This window comes from Anas platyrhynchos, chromosome 1, assembly GCF_047663525.1.
Source record: "Anas platyrhynchos isolate ZD024472 breed Pekin duck chromosome 1, IASCAAS_PekinDuck_T2T, whole genome shotgun sequence".
Taxonomy (NCBI): Eukaryota; Metazoa; Chordata; class Aves; order Anseriformes; family Anatidae; genus Anas; species Anas platyrhynchos.
Window position 1 is genome coordinate 99385984 of NC_092587.1, and position 15849 is coordinate 99401832.

The 15849-nt window shown below is 34.4% G+C and overlaps 1 long non-coding RNA gene across 1 annotated transcript in view; it reads left to right on the forward strand.

Moving 5' to 3' along the window:
* The window catches only part of LOC106016458 (uncharacterized), a 40060-nt gene extending 29068 nt beyond the window's left edge, over positions 1-10992 (forward strand). The window contains exons 3-5 of the long non-coding RNA XR_002401175.4: positions 2505-2615; positions 9392-9556; positions 9664-10992. This is a non-coding gene — a long non-coding RNA (uncharacterized lncRNA). The remainder of the gene's footprint in view (positions 1-2504; positions 2616-9391; positions 9557-9663) is intronic.
* Positions 10993-15849: the final 4857 nt, after the last annotated feature.

A 15849-nucleotide genomic window follows, 5' to 3' on the forward strand; every position in this document is an offset into this window, starting at 1 on the left:
GTATTAGTATAGCAGGTCTTCTTCTAGCTGAATTTGAAGTGCAATGCAAATTTTATATTGTCCTTGTCAAATGTATATCTTTGGTTTTTTGAGCAGTCTTGATCTGCTGTTTAAAGGTATTTACAAGTTCAAGAAAATGGCAGTTAGAATATTTAAAACAGAGGAACATAAGAGTTAAATGGTGTGAAACCACGCTTTCTGTGTAATATCATTGTATAGGAGGAAAAATGTCTCTATAGTGAAAAAGGGATCCAGAATTATCCATTCAGTGCTTTAGATCCAAAGGAAATCCACAGATGATATTTCACTGAGGGTATTGTTAATGTCTTGGGCTATCATTATGTAGCATTTTTCCAACGGGATGAAAAGAACATGGAGTATTTTTGAGGGGAGAAAGAGAAGATTTTGTTAAGCTTTTTAAACAAAATCAAATTTAAAAAAAAAAAAAAAGAGAGAGAAATATGCGTACAGTATTTCACCCACAAACAGATGGCCAAACATAACAAATCAATAGTATGTAAATAACAATGTTAAGAAGATCTGTTGCAATGCATGAAAAATGACTTGCTTCTCGGCTGCTACATTCATACAGACTAAACCTTCACAGAAGATAGCAGGATATAAGTTTTTGTTTTGTTTTTTTTTTTTTTTCTTTCAGAGACAGATGTAGTGGCTCAAAGTTGCCGCTTTCATTTACAGGTCCATTTTTATAAGCTGCAGAACCAACAGATGCACTTTAAACCTTAAAAACACAGTGGCTAGGAAATACATAGTGCTGGAAGGTCTGAAAGCCAGAAGCAGCAGAAGGAAGTGCTGCTCTGTTTTCACAAGGACTGTGAATTCCCTGCACTTATGTAAGTCCACAGCAGTGAAGTTACGACAATGACTCCTAACAATGTGAGCAGAATTATTTCAGGAACCAGACTGTGGAGTAGTGAACTAATTGTTGTGTGATGGCGAATCATTACAAAATTGGTACAAACATGTGTTTTCCTATTTAAATCCACATGAAAAGCATCAGTCCAGATTGTATCATAGTGTGGCATTCCTGGATGTATAATTAGTTCAGTTCTTTCAAGACCTTCAGTGATTTTTCAGGTGTGTTGCAAGTACTGTAATTAGTATTCTAAGAAATATTTTCCCCCTAAACTATGCTCATTCAAGTGACAGTAATGGAGTATCTGGTCATAATGCTAAAACAGGATTATGCAAGTGACCTGACTTGTGACCTCAGGTTATTAACTCTATACCTCTCTCTGACCAACTTCCCTCTATGGAGTATAAATGTTGATGTTTTACTTATCTCCTTTAGTAAAGTATTTCGAGTTCCTTGGATAAGAGACTGTTTAGCCTAGTTTGTATACAGCATTGGACAAAAAATACAAAATAGAAAATGGGCATAGAAAGCTCAGCTTTAAAGATTCTGCTGCCTGTTATTTAAGAGGAATCAGAAGAAAGTACTCCACTCTTCTGAAAATAATAAGATATTATAGAGAGTGTTGATAATTTATACACTTTTAAATTAGGATTTTAGAAATGTTAACTTGTTTTTAGAAAAAAAAAAGTTTGAGAAAAAAACAAGATTGAGAAATCTGGTAGTCTAAAAAGATTGCTTTTTGTGCAAATGATATGAAAAAGTTTTTGAATGTTATGTAAAATCAAACTTAGTAAAATAGTAAACATTTCTGATAAAAAGAATGTTTTGATTGTTTTTCCCTATTGTTCTTTGCTGCTAACGTAATGTGATTTTCTGGGTGTCTTGACTATTATTCCCGCTCTTTATCAGGATCAGATAAAGTATTTTCTACTTTGAGATTTCTGTAAAGAACTACTTGTAGTTCTCTTTTCCCAAAGTTGAGTAAAATAGCCCAATATCTGTGCATCTCACCATTTTTAAAGTATATTTTTTCTGACCTCATACTTCTTAAAATCATGTGAAACAATGTGTGGGAATATGCTTTTGGGGATTTTCATTAAATATTGCCATGTCTCTTAAAAGGCAAATTTCTGGCTTAATTTGCAGTTACGTGGTTATGTCAATGATGTAAGAGCAAAATCATGTCAGGAATATTGTAAGCAACCCAAACACTTCTAAACTTGAATGTTCAGAAAACGGGTCTAAAACTGAAATGTTAAGGTGTTTAAACAGTCTTTATCTTATTCTGTGGTTTTAGGATGGGGAGGAGGAAAGATAGAAAATTGCATTGTATTAAATATCTTTAATACAAAGTAAGAGAAAAACATAATTTTCATGCATTTCATACAGTTATATCATTCATACTTTTTATTGCATAGATTAAGTTTGTTTAGATGCTATAAATTTATTAAGCTGGACCAATATTTTAAAAAGTCACAGAAAAAAGAAAATGGGCACTTTTGGACAGATCACAGAAAAAATGATCATCTCTAAGCATGTTAAGGTGGCTGCTTTCTGTGTGGAATGTTGGCTCCTGAAATTACAACAAAATTTTCCTCATGTTTCCTTCCTTCTCCTTTTCCTTAAGGATCACGCTGTCTTTCACAGGATGTAAAGCCTCCTGAAATTGCTATTCTGTCAGTGTTGCCTCTCTTAATCCTAAAACATTTCATCATGGAAGTACTGTGGAAGTACATGGGTAAGTAGCAATTAAAAGGTGTACCTGAGTTTCCAATGTAAACAGAAGAGTAATACAATGAGTACATTGTTTTGAAATAGGCAGTGAAATACTCTTTCAAATTTGTCAACTTAATATTTCAGAACAAATCATGAAGCCGTAGCAAATACATTTATACTGTTTTCTCAGTTGCGATACCACATAGCTTCATTGCTAAATCTGATTCAATTCCTTTACTTAGTTCCTTCAACTCTGATCTGTCTTTGGGTGAGACTTTCCCTTGTTTACATTATCTTTTCACACTTTACCAGTCTTCCTCAACTCAAAGAGGTGAAAATGTGTTACAGGTCATTAGTATGGTTAATCTCAAAGTACTTGTGCAAGTACAAAGGTACATTGCAAGCTCTATCAGAATGAACTATTTTCCCCTGTACATTATGAAATCATAGTAGCAAACTCAGAATTCTGGTGCTAGCAGATTCTTTCGTATTGCCTGTTTGACTTCACCGTGTGAAACTTAAATTAACTCCACAGTGCCATAGCAGAAATTGTTTTGCCCAAAAGAGTGCAGTCATCTGGGTTCATGAGAAGGGTGTTGGCTGTTTGCTTAAAAAGAACAAAGCTGGTGGAGGAAAATTGAATTAACAGTATATGCATCAGTACAGCAGTTTCATAATGAAAATAACTGATAATATTTACATTTAAAGTGCAGAGTGTGGCAAATACAATAGCAGTCTGGATACATTAATTTTATATGAAGAAAAACAGAAACATTTTATTACTTGGACAACTTAATAAGGAACATTTTCTGGTGACAAGCTGGTTAATAAGAGCAGGCAGTCAGAACTGAATGTGCTTAGAGAGCAAATAGTAGTTTTTAATCCTATATGTTCAATTATAAATTCTGTTTTTCTGCACCTTGGAAAATGAGAAAGCATCCAGTTGCTACTGTGAAGTATTCCCTCTCCTTTCTTTTCCCCTTCCCCCTTTCTTTTAACACCACTTGATCACATTCCTATTGCAGGATCAATTTACAGTTTTCTCAGCTCTAAATTAGGGGAGCAATTCAGGATTTAGTTTTGTTTTGTTTTGTTTTTCTTACCAGATTTGGGGATTGTCTTCTTGTGGTTCTGACTCTTTATTCATTCTTGTCCTTTTTTTTTTTTTAAACTTAATATTGTTCCCGTTGCTGTACACTTGCTTCACATCCTCCCTCTTTGGCGGCCTGATACATGACTGCTCATGATTATCATCTCTAATAAGGAAATACCTACACTAACAAATAGTTGACCTCTGTAAACATGGCTTAATATCAAATTTTGCATGTTAAGAAAAAGTAATTTATTATGTTAGTTATAGGGAAAATGTCATAGGAAGATCTTAGTACTGAGCTTGCTAAAAATGCTGCTTACTCTAAATGAATAATGGTTCTTACATATCAATACTGATATTGTTATCGCAATAATCTATAAGATTAATTTTCACGATGAGTTACTATTTGGAGTTTTCCTTACTTAGAAGCTGATTTAATGTTTTTCTGGAAAAGCATGTTTTTCAGCTATTAGTAGATCTCTTCTATCTGAATTACAATAACATCCACAATGCGAGTGGCACATTCCAAGCATAAAATGATACATCGTTTGCTCAGAGAGTTTATGATCCGTATTACTGAATCAGTGGAGTTATGCCAGGTTATGCCATCTGAAGATTTGGCCCCCAGTAGTACACAATATTCTGTTTTCAAGGACCATTACTCAAATAGAGTAACCTCATCATGCTGAAGGCCAAATGTATGCTGCACCAAACTTCAGCACAATAATTTCTTTTTTGTAATTGTTGTGATAGAAAACAAACATGCAGCAGGTAGGTGAGTAGTATAAATTTTATTTGAAATTTCTTCTTCTCACTTCTAGAAGATATGCCTGAGGGTCCTGTGAAAGTAAGACAAGTGACTTTCAAAGTGAAAGATGATTTTGTTTGTTTGGAATGCTTACGTTAATATTTCTAATTTTACTGATGACAATTTTGATGCCATCGTTAAATAACACTAATTGCCAAGTTTTGATTGGCCAGAATTTAAATACTGACATGGAGGCACCCAAGTACCTCTGGCTGTCTATGGCATCCTAATGCCTGCTGTGTGATGGCTTTGGGGTTAAGATTGTGTCATTTGTTTCACTAATATTACCAGAAAAAAATCATAAATGAGGGAATGGAGGAGTGCTTAAAATTAAAATAGAGATGAACAATACTTGGCATTGCTAAGTCTAAACAATGCAGAAAGATTTCTTCAGTTTTCTTTTATATTTCTTTGATATTAACACACACAGTGGCAGTAAAAGCGATAACAAGTACATTTTTGGTGACTTAGCACTCAAAAATATTCCAATGAGCAAAGATTTTGTGGATAAAAAAGATTTTCTGGGACTTTACAAAGAATGAAAAGCGTTACACTTGATAATGACATGGGCTAGCTGAAAGTAGTATAATACAGAGTAAATTCTACTGCTTTGTATCTATGGATAAAAATAGATTTGAATTTAAAAAGTTATTACTTATATAGAGCTTATTATTACCTATATACATTCACAAGGTTAGACATGACCTAAAATCCCAGTTTTAGGGATGACCTAAAAAATCCTGCGGTTTCTGAAACATAGGGCAGTCATTTGCAGTCAGGGGAGAGCTCAGGTGATCAGCTGTGCTTGGTGCCTGCCCTTTCCATCCACTCCAACAGTACTCATGCCTTGCTCAAGAAACTTGCTTAAATCTTGCAGGCATTCAGCCTGTGCACTAAAGTCATTTCATTGCCTCATGCCAGGCCACATTATTGCAACTTAAAAAGTTAATTAAAACTAATCCATGGAGTTGCAATCTGCCTTTCTGTGGGTGCTACTTAAACACTACAGCCATCATTTAACAGATAGACAGTCAAATATGTTGAGCCCAGGAGAATGTGCATGTAAGAATGTGCGTGTGTTCAGGCTGTGCATGTGAAAAGCTTCGTGGAAAAAAAATGCATTATTTTATTGGGAGACTGATGTTCTTTGAGATCATTAAAGTAATAGTAAATCAAATATAGACAAATAATTTGGGGATATTTAAGGTGAATTAATGAATGGTTTCTAAGATTTTCAAATTTATTTTAATTTAGTCTTCATTTTACTTATCTGTACTAGATGTTTACTTTACTGTTCTAGATGTTTTTGTGACTGTGTTACCTAAATAAGTGGTTAAGAATATAGTGCATATTGTAAGTTTATTTTAAAACTATCTGATACTCCAATAACAGAATTCCTAGGATGGCTTTGGAAGATACAAGATGAGAAAATAAAATGGATATTTTTAGGGGAGCTTAACCCAACTGGCAGTAACTTGAGATGGAGTAAGTTGTTCATCTGTATCTCCTATCACACTTACTCTGTTGCCAGGATGTCAGCTGGTTAAAGTGCAAAGTGAAAATCTAGTTCCCTGATACTGCAATGACAGTATAAGTAGTTTCTTTCTGTGACTGTATCTTCCATTGCTGAGCCCCTGAAAATTGCTTGTGAGGTGTGAAGTGCATCAAATCAGATCAGGGAAGTGATTTAGATTTAAAAATAAATAAATAAATAAGTTGAGGAGGGAAAAGTTGTATTTTTAATCTTGTTTTGTTCCCTGGCCTGGTCCTACAGCCCTGACAATGGCTGTGTGCATGCAGCATAGTGCAGAACAGGGTGAGAAAGGAGCAAGCATTGGAGAGGGGCAGGAACAGGAGGCATTGAACACATCGTGTATTGAACTGTTCTCCGGACACTGAGCATCTGAGGTCAGGAGTACCATCAGAAAAGCGATACAAGGTTTGGGAGACAATAGGTTGGCAGGTGCAATTAGAAAAGCCAGTAAGGTCTAGGGACCAGTCATATGAACTACCTTGTCAAAGTATCTGAAACCTGTTGTATGAACGTGATTTAAACTAATCCTCATAGGAAATTTAAAACTTGTTTGAAGTAGACGCAGTTGGAACTAAATTTTCCAGTCTTTATTTCAGAGCTAATTAAGTGTTATAAAGTTCTTTCTCTTGTTGCAAGAGCCCCCAAACAATTAGACTAGAGCTCCAGTGAGCTAGAGCTTCTGTTTTTTGAGTGACTTTTTCCCTGAAGTTGCAACTTCCATTGATTTGATAGAGTTGACCCAATTGATACAGATTTTGTATCACTATTAAGACATCTTTACAGTGCCTTGTATTTTTTTTTTTATATAAATTTGCGTGGACTTGTTAATTTGTGAATTGCTTACAAACCTGTTGCTGACTACTTCAGAAGTACTAGCAAATGTCTCATAGTTCAGATAAGATAGCTGGAGATCAGTGCAGATACTGTCCTATTCATAAATGTTAGCATTGTTAACTACAGCATGTAGTCTTATCTTTATAATGAATATCATTATTCACATTTAACTGGAGAGTGGTAGTTCTCTTTGTTCACTCACCTGTATTCTTAGGGAAATACACGTCACTTGTAATTTCTTGTAAGTTCCTGTTGGAAGTCAGAATGAATACTTCTTTCCCTAGCATTTCATAACTGCTGCAATCTGTGCTTCAAAGTTATTTGTATGAGATGATTTATCTGTAAATTAGGATACTTGTGTGTCTGCATGTGTTTACATATATGTACTCATGCATCTTATACATATCTGCCATTATTACATTAGTGCTGGTGAGCAGAAAGAGGATTTTGGAATATGTATGTCAGATTAATGCTTAAACTGCATACATCTTAAAATGTTTGAGCCAAATTAACTGTACCATATTGTTAGCTTGTAGCCATTTTGCACTTTGTTGCTAGTATTCAATTAAAACACTTAACTTGCCTGCTCATTGATCCCATGTATTTATACAGAGCTGTGCTCACTTTTAAATTCAGTTTCCTTAGGGAGAATACAAATATTTTTCAATTTTGTTTTGTGAGCCATATGTTCAAGAGCCGCTACTACTTTGCTGTTTCAAATTTCGCCTTTTCCTGCCTTTACACTACTGCAGAAATTCACTAGTACAGTCTAAATACAGCACCATAAATATAGTAACAAAAAGTTTCTAAAGCAATGTAATTTTATCAACTCATATTTAATTAGTTTTATTGTAATATCCCTTAGAGCTCAGCTCTAAATGCGTCCCTTTCTTTATATGTTTTGCGAGTCATCTTTTACAAATGTATTCATTCTTCTTCTCTTAGCTCCAACGTTTTTGTTCTGTTTTGTTTTTAGATGTTTCTGGGCACCAGAAAAGAGTAAAAGACTCTTCATCATATGTTGGCTACTGCTTTCCTTATGTAATATTCAGTTTTGCCCTGTCATGTATTCATATACCCACTTTCATGACTGCTCCCCATTCTACCATTTAATCTTGACTGTGAAGTCTCTAGGGATCAGAGAAAGAGCAAGTAAGACCCGAGGAGCAATTGGGCAAGAGAGGCCAGTAACTTAAATGATGCAGTCAAACTAGATGACAGTTTAAGCCTGCTAGCAGTGGGGGAAGTCTGCAGTGTTTGCTCCAAGGAAAGCAAAGTGAGGAAGTAAGTGTCTTCATTTCATAAAAGAGAGGAAAAGTAGAACTAAGCCTGTGGGAGAAGAAAGAAGTGACAGAATCTGACCTTGTCTTGCCTTTACCTTGATTATATTTGTCTTGAAAGACATAAGTGTTAAAATTCAGTAAATTTAGCCTGGAAAATAACCAAAATTACATAACTGCAACTTCAAGCTTTTTGTCATCTGCAGCTTTTAATTGACGCTTAGCTATCATAGTGACATCTCCAGTGGAAAATTTGAATGCTAAGGAACATAAATCCAGTCTCTTAAGACTCATAAGATGCTAGTCCCGTTTGCCATTAACACATTGTTCAGCAAAACACTTGCTTAACTCAAAACACAGTTTAAATTTTGGTGATGGGGATCCTTTGCAGGCTCAAGTTTTAATACCTCTGGATATCTGTCTGTAAACCTGGCATTTTGGCATTCCCAATCCTCTGCTATCTAAATTATGTTTCTGTAACCACTGAATTTCCAATATGACATGTCGGTGATTGTAGAGTCTGAAGCACTTGTTGTGCAGATCACATTTCCTTTCTGTTGAAGTATTTTCCTGGCCTATAAACTTGAGATATAGGATAGATGTTTTTAATTTCTTATTCCACTGGAACACTGTACCCTGAAATCCAAAGAACTGGTTACCTTCCTGTAGTAGATTTATCAGGTGTCAGCTGGGGCAGCATATTTTTAGTTCCAAACAATACTGTGCTCTGCCTTATTATTTTTGGCATCTTGTTCAATATAATTCCCTTCTCTCTTGTTGCCATTACTTGATATTTTAAATCTTGTAAATATTTTACATACACTCTCATTTACTTTACATATTACTCTCAAGGTTCATTTCAAACTTCTGTGATATATGGCGTATAAGTAAATGACAATAATGGTTTGACATATTTTGGCAAACATTTGTTGGAGCATGGTGAAGGGGAATGCACTATCAAAAATCTCAGTCTTGGTATTACAGAATCCCTGTGGAACAGCTGTATCAAATTCTTCACATTATTTATAACTGAAGCAAAAGTAAATCTCTGCTTGCTCTCATTTTTGTGTTTTGTCCCCTACTCAATCACATTCCAGTTTCCCTCTAGACAAAAAATTTTGTAATCATTAATCAGATGGAAGATCACATACCTTTTTGTAATTAATTTAGATGGTTTTGTAGCTTTTGATAAAACTGTATTTTGCTGAATGTGTGTTCTTGAAGTTAAAATGTTTTACAATTCTCCTAGGTATATAATCTTGGAATTACTGAACTTTGTTTTGCTTCAAACTAAACTTGATCCTCAAAATTTTTGAATGATAAATGAATGTCTTATCCTTGGAAAAATGGTTGCCTGGTTCACAACTGGTATCAAATTTTGTCTTTGGTTTTTCTTCAGCAATATCTCCTCTGGGTAAGATAAGTATTCTTCATCTTCACAAGTATGTAAAGTCTGTTTTTTGATTCCTGAATTCAGCAACACTTCTCAGTTCACTTTTTTTTTTTTTTTTTTTCCTCCAGGTAATACATATTTAGAAGAAATGGATAAAACTTTAAAAACGACAGTGTTTTTGTTATCTTGCATTTTGAGATTTTATTATTGTTATTTCTGAATAATAAGTTAAAATTGTCTTGGCTTCTTCATGAGCAATTAGGTTGTATATTCTGAGGTAATTAAATATAAAGTGTCCTAAAAATCACCACCCACAGCTTCACCAAAAAATCACCACCTACATTTTATCTGCTGCTGCTGTGAAATGATGTGATCATTTAGTGTTAAAATTAATTTTGAATTGCTATCTTCCTTCTACACTTTCCACTGTGGAGTCTTTTCTTCTTTGGTTGTGATTGTTTCTCTTTCTAAATGTATGATAAACAATTTTCAGTGCAGTCTGAGAGGAAGGCAGAGTCTGGGTCTGCTGGTCAATGAGTGAACACTTGGTCCATTCTTCTTATTGTTCTTTAAAGTTTACTGTGAATAGATGCATTCACTTCAGTATGACCACTCACAACAAAATGTACTTTGTCGTGAAGACTTGTTCCTTCTGGTCAAATATGCTATTTATTGAACATATTGATTTCTAATAGTAAAGGATTCCCAAGTAGTAATTTCAAGTGGTAAATTTTACGCCTGAATAATACCGAAGAAACCAAAAAACATGTCCCTTTTCCTAGGTCAAGGATTTAATTCCAGAACTTATTTTGAAGAAAGTATGGTCCATAAAGACTTCAATATCTATTCATGTTAGTGCTGAAGGAAAAATAAGTACAGCGGTATGCAATGAGTAACATACATGTATTTTCTATGCTATTTCCCACTGGAAAAAAGTGCCTAACACTCTCTGACTTAAAAAAAAAAAAAAAAAAAAAAAAAAAAAAAAGGCAAACAAATCACCACCACCAAAGAAAAAACTCTCTTCCACCTTTTGTTTTTCCCTTTAATTTTAGTTTGGGTGGTATCTCTGATTCTTCTCTCTCAGAGGCCACACAAAGATATAAAACATTGATAACTCCTGCATCCTCCTCCTGCATCCTCCATCACCCTTTAAGAAAGCATAGATACTACCAAGGAAATAAATTTCAAAGTATCAGAAAAAAGAATTAATGTTTATGTGGTTTATTTTTCCCTTGAGTTGATCCATTGTTTCCTGGGATACACATTTTACTTCTCTGCTTTTGTGCATCAGGTCAGTGTTTTGACTTCTCTCTTTCTTCTTTCTTAGTTATTTTAAGCATCCTTCCACTCTTATGGCTTGGAAAACAATGAACCTTTGTTAAAATCTGTCTTTTAAACAAAACCATTATTGCTTTTCTAAGTTGTACTTTATTATTGAGTTTTCTAAGCACTTGCCAGCTCTGTACTAAACTCTTCGGAGGCTTAGTAAACACAGAAATAATAATTATATTAAAACTGGAATTACAGCTGGAGCCGTGAACAGGAAATCCATGCTCAATTGCATTCTTATCCTTGTTTAACGAAAATGAGTTTTGGGAAGTTGGTTATTAACATGGTATTTTAGCATAAATATATGTTATTTGAAATATATATTGGTGAAATATTTACAAGCAATGGTTATGACTACTTAAAATGCAATGAATGCACAAGATCATCTTAAACAAATGGGGCATTGGGATGAGAGCCATGAGAAACTGTTGAAGAAATCTGGAAGCTGAATAGCAAAATCCTTTTAAAACAAGACAAAAAGGAGAGTGAAGCTACCTGCCAAATAGAAAACAGCCTCTCATTGTTTTGTTTTAAATCAAATAGTCAGATAATCACATCAATGAACCAAGTAAGGGAAGATTCATTAAAATAATTAGAGGTATAATGGTGACATTAAGAGAGAGATTCAAATACAGTCCAAACGTGGATAATACAACCCAGAGTCTGAGCAGGGTTGTCACCACTCAATCTAAATAGCACTCTGTGGTGGCCTGCTACAGTGCAGCATTCTTGTACCTGCTGCTTTTCTGCAGGTGAATGATGTGGGCTGATGTTCTGTTGTGCTTGTTTTGACTATTTATGTGCATGCTTACTGATTTGGGGATTTGTATTTTTCACTTTATTGGTGGCCTCACATTCACCTGAATTTTTCACATTTATTTATAAACAAACTGTGTGGCTACAGGACTGGTTATACATGGAATAATTTTTAGAGCATGATTTCAATTTTTCACAGATGCAGAGGAGATAACGGAGTCATTTGGAGGCAACGGGCTGCATCGACTCTCAGCCCCTCAGCAAATCAAAATCTTAATGATCCTCAACTCCTTTGTGAACTTAACTGTGTTTAAAAATGGAGTTAGAGTGCTAGTGCCAGCAGAAGAATGCAGACTATATAAACATAAACTGTCAGTTTTAAGAATGGAAAGTTCCTAATTTGTAGCATATATTTTGATTGTTGCTTTAATCTCAAACTTTGGCATTTTTTTAAATTAATTTCTTCATTCAAACTTTGTTTTTCATTGTGAAATTAATAAGTATTAATAACTACATTACAATCCTTTGAATAATGTTTACAGAATAAAATTATAAACGAGAAAAAGAGAAATTTCCTCCATAAACAAAGGAAAAGGGAATGTCATTATTTTCCTTAATTTTCCTTCAGAGAATAGGTATTCAAGGAGCTACAGTAAGTATGTTTTGTGTTCCAACAATATAGTTGTTCTAAAATTCTGTATGTAATTTATGAATGAATCAATATATACTTCTTTAGACACTCGCCTTCTTAGCTACTGTACTCCTGAAGTATCAGGCATGCGTTTAATTTGCTGAATATGTGGGACGTACAGTATAATGACATGAAATGTGTCTCTTGCCAGACAAAGTTAATGCCAGACAATTGCACTTATGCTTATGAACCTAATTTTATTGAAAGAATATTCTTTATATTAATTCAATAAAGACTAATGGGCCTGTTAAAATTAGTTACTTTCAAAAGAGTGTATTTATTGCCATAAACATCCGTGCTTTCTCCAGGAGTTGAGGAAAGCTGATGGTCTTACTTATCTCCACAGAAAGAGTCTTGGCTGCAAAATTGTTCTCATTACACACACAACTCCCTAGACAAGTTTTGTAGAACTGTATGAAATCATTCACGTGATTTCAATTTATGGTGTAACTGTGTGCCAGAGCCTTTGAGCCTTGGCTCAGTGTGAGTACAACACAGGTTATGATAGGGCAGTATAAATGAAAAACACTTGACCATTACACAAAGGATACAGATAGTGTTGTTCTGTATCAAGTTGTATACTGTTCAGTAGTTTGGAAAGTCTATTACACTAGTTACAAATGCTGTTCCGGGACATTCATCACATGGTCTTGAACAAACATGGAGAAATAACCGCTTGTTTATTATACACTGGATTCTCAAGACAACAGCCCTTTCCCTATCTAGGGGAATGCATTTTCAAAGCAATATTGATTTTTCTATCATTCTTTTCTCTCCTCTCTCCTTAAGATCCTGGTTTTAGAATTATCTTTCGTCCTTAAATTGTTTGTCTTCTAAGACACGAATGTGTTTAGTCTCTTTTTTTTAAACAAACTTGAATTCACGGAAGATAATGTATAAGTGATATGATGGCCTATGTACATGGTAAGAAAGTAATTTTACTGGTTCTTGCAAGACACATACCATTTCAGACTTATGTCATAGAGCTGGAGGAATCTGTAAAGAGAGGTGATTTATTTCAAATGTTACTCAAGATCTGTTAATCAGGCAAAAACCTTCTGAATCAAAAGTTCTCTTGAAAATCAAACCTTGGCTTGATTTGCTGTCACTGCTGTGTCTCAGTTCTTAGTAAAAAAATAAAATGGCTGCCAGAATGAAAATGCAAAGCTAATAAGCAATATTATTTACAGTTTTAAGACGAGGAGGAAGCCTGGTAGGAAAGTAGCTACTCGTCTGTCTATTCATGAAAACTCAGGTAGATGTATTCCCCATGCAGTATATAAGGAAAAATAAAAAATAAAAATAAAAAATTCAAGAGGAGCTTGCAGTCCGCTGCCTTCTGTGCAGAGAGACCTTTGACCAAAGTACTGAAGCTCAGTCCCCTTGAAAATGTTTTGATATAACACTGGCCTTTACCAGATAATCTTAAATGTTTTTTGAACAATATTGCTGTAAATGTGCTTTATAGAGCAAACAGATTTTTAGTAACCTCTTCTGTGGGTAGTGATTCAGTTGAGACTTAACTATTTATATATTTGAAACTTTTTCCTTTATCCCAGCCTCTTTCGAATGCTTCTCCTGTAGTCCCAATATAAACTTATGGACAACAATTCTTTTAAATTCAAAAGATGTCATGCCTATATATTCCTAGTACAAAAAATCTTTTTATTTTCCTCAAAATATATTCACATAAATTTAACTTTTCCATGAGAACTCTCTGTAGACAAATATATGTTAAAATATTAGGATAATGTCAACTTCAATCTTAACTTTGTTTCCTTTAGATTCTGATGCTTTTTTTGTTCTTGTCACTAATCTTTTATTTATTTAGCTAGTTAAAATTTTACCTTCCTAACATGTTTACAAAATAGATGCATGGAAACTGAATAGGATTATTTAGCATGTTCCAGTGGTAAGTTTTTTTTTTTGTTTTTTTTTTTTTACCAAATATCCTATGTGAAGTTTGTTATACTTGTAAACATGACCTTTCTTATTTGTAAATGCTAATTGCTCTGTAACATATTCTGAAAACCCTGACCACTACATCAGAAGTATAAATAAAAAGAATTGTTCTCTGAACTACATATGTGTATTCATAGAACAACTTATAAATTATGACTTATGCTTGATCATAGCCTTTGTAATTAGAAACATACTGCATCTGTTTAACATTGCTACTGTTTTGTTGCAAAAGATTTTCTGTATCAATTAATCTAGTAATATCCCTAAGCAAGCTGAAATTGTTGAAGAAGATGGAAATTGGCTGATGAATGTATTGGTCACTTTAGAGCCATGTTCAAATCTATCTTCTTGCTGTCCTAATGAATATGGAAGCCTGCCCAGTGTGTGATTGGATTTTAATGACTACAAGGTCAGGGACTTTGCAAGGTGTGAATCTGCTTGCAAGGTCACTAGTGGCAAACAGTGCATGGATCTGAAAATAAACAAGGAGCTGTCAGGGATATTAGCTTTTTGTAGAAAAACCCTTGGGATGAAAAGGTTAACAGGTGATTGCATTGTAACTTGTTTTGAAACTCAAAATGAGCTCTAAAGGTACGTGCATTATCCTTCATTATACGTTGCATAAGAAATAGTAGCAATTTAAAATGCAGGCAATGTTTGATTATAATAGTACCCTAGCTTATCAAAAGCTTGCATTTACCACTCTATATAAACTGGTCCACAAAATCAACACATGTTCCAGAAGCAGGCCTTCTGGAGACGCAGGTGAAATTACCTGGTCTAAACTGCCCATGGTTGCATAAGAATACTTGCTTCCCATAGGGAACCCAGGCTAGCAGTTACCCATAGAAATTCAGGTCACATGTACAGCAGTTATATCCTTTATTAATTTGCTATTCTGGAGGATTGTTCAAGCTGTAGGAAAAAAAAAAAAAAAAAAAAAAAAAAAAAGGAAATGAGTTTGAAAGTATTAAGAAAGTTTATAAATTACTTGTCATAAGGTACTTGACTTATGATAGAACAGCACTGAAATGACTCCTACATGAGGAAAATGCAAAGAAAATCTGCAGTGGTGGAGAACTTCAGAGGTGAAGTTCTTTCCTGACACTGTTTTTACTTCTTTCTCTCTTTCTCTCTTTCAATAAAAAGTTAATTTACTAAGTAGAAAAATCAGAGCTGTTGAACCATTTTCCCTGATTGCTTGTGGCATTGAGTAGATTCATGAATATGTTCAGGCATGGCTACCAAGTTTGCTGTTTCTTTCAAACTACTTATACCTATGGAAGGATTCATCTGATGTGCAACTTGAAGTGACAGTTTAAAAGAATGGTATAGAATGGGGTTAGGCATCGGTTGTTCTGTGTCATGGGGAAGTCTTTCAGCTTAGTGGTAGAGGAGCCAGGAAAAATACAAGTACCCTTCACCCTTGGGAGAAAAAAAAAAAAAAAAAAAAAAAAAAAACTTTCCTGCAATCTGAAGGGGTTTTGTCATTTCCTCTTTTTTTCATGGGCAGTGTATACATGCATATATACTTTTTTGGATGGAGTTACTTCTATGTCTTCTGTTCCCCATC